Source organism: Apis dorsata, unplaced genomic scaffold (assembly GCF_000469605.1).
Source record: "Apis dorsata unplaced genomic scaffold, Apis dorsata 1.3 scaffold_311, whole genome shotgun sequence".
Classification (NCBI taxonomy): Eukaryota; Metazoa; Arthropoda; class Insecta; order Hymenoptera; family Apidae; genus Apis; species Apis dorsata.
The window spans coordinates 535787-537651 of record NW_006263583.1 but is presented as its reverse complement, the minus strand read 5'-3'; the positions used below and the strand labels follow the sequence as shown (position 1 = coordinate 537651).

At 13.8% G+C, this 1865-nt stretch overlaps 1 protein-coding gene across 1 annotated transcript in view; it reads right to left on the bottom strand.

Annotated features, from left to right (window-relative positions):
- LOC102674302 (ABC transporter G family member 20-like) overlaps positions 1-1865 on the bottom strand; it is a 24251-nt gene that overhangs the window by 6163 nt on the left and 16223 nt on the right. The gene's annotated exons all lie outside the window — the stretch shown is intronic.

The window sequence follows — 1865 nt, the reverse complement described above, 5'->3', positions numbered from 1 at the left end:
ACTAATGTCTTTTAGTTTATTTTTACTTTAGATTTTTATTTTAGATTTTTCTAATCAAAATTTTAAAAAAATTAAAAATTATTTATCAATATTTATTATTTTTATTATAAATATATAATATATATTTATAATATTTTATTATTTATTTTATCATTTGATTTTTAAATTAATTATTAAAAGTTTCTTAAAAACTTTTGAAATAACTAAAAACTAATTGAAATATCAATTTAAAATAAAATGGAATTTTATTTTTCAAATAGATTCAAGGATTAATTTCTAATATTGAAAATAATATAAATAAAAATGGGATTAAATTCAATATGTATTTGTATAAATATGAATTTTAACGATTAGGAATCAATTTCATTGATTTTACAAATTTTAAATATTATTTGGAAGTAATAATATTTTAATAATTATACTTGAAATGTATTTATTTTATATAAGCTAACATTTTTGAAATGTGTCTTTATAAATTTCAAAATGATATTTATAAATATTTCAATGTAAAAAAAAACGAAATCATTCATTAGTAGTATTTAAATTTTAGAAATCAAAATTATATAACAGATGTTAAATAAGATATTTAATATAATACTTGTAATTGCATTTTATTTTTTTAATTTGTAAGTATTTAAAAATAATATTATATTGGAAACATTTAGTTTTAATCTATTCTTTTTTTATCAATGATATTCATTGTTTTTGTAAATGTTTCAATTTTTAAATTTTTTAAAAATAGAAAAATTTTAAAGATAGAATTGAATTATACATAAAAAGTAAATCTTTTTTCATAAGTTTAAATATACTAATATTATTATTGTTTTTTTCCAAATATTTATTATATATATTATTTATATTTGAATTTAATCAGAGTTGAAACTTATTTGTGAAATTCTTAATCATATTACAAACTATTATATAATCAAAATATAAATATATATATAAATAATAAATTTATATATATTATATATGCAATTAATTTTATCTCTCTAAATAAATAAAAATATTGATTTAAAAATTAAAATTGTTTTAACAATTAATTATCAGAAATTATAATTACCATTTTACATTAATATGATATTATATCATTATTATTTTTGTCTATAATTTAAAAGCAACTATTATAATTTTAAAACAACTATTTATCATATTAATTCAATAATTAATTATAATCTCTTTAGGAATATTTAGCTTAAACTTTTAATGGATATATATATAACGCATAGTCCAACTAACAGTTCCGTTATTTCATATAAAATTTTCTTCGTTATTCGAAAAGCAAAAGATAAAAACAAATAAAGTAAAAAACTAACAAAAGATAAATTTATTTTTCAATGGAAATTTTCTTGGTTTCAATAAAATTACGTGGAAAATTATTTATTTTTTCTGAAAGAAAAAAATTTTAATCATTATGTAGCAGAATTTATGTGTTTGAAATTTAAAATATAATGTATTCTATGTAATGAAAAAAAAAATTAAGATAAAAAAAATTATAAAAAAACAGTTTTTTAAATAAGAAAGATTAAGCATATATACATAACATGATTCCATTTTTATATAATTAAAATCTTTTTTAAAATCTTTTCTTTTAAACTAATAAACTAAACTATTAAACTAAAAACGAAGAAAAAGAATTCATAAATGATATAGAATTTCTATTTTACATATTTTTCATCATCATTTGATTTTTAATTTGTTAGATTAACTGATTGTAATATATGACTATATTAATAAATATAATAAATGTAATTTAACATGAACTAACATTTTTCTTTTAACTATTATTATTTTATTTTATTATTTATTATTATTATTTTCATAATATTTCAGACAAATAAATATTTATATAGTAAACGATTTCT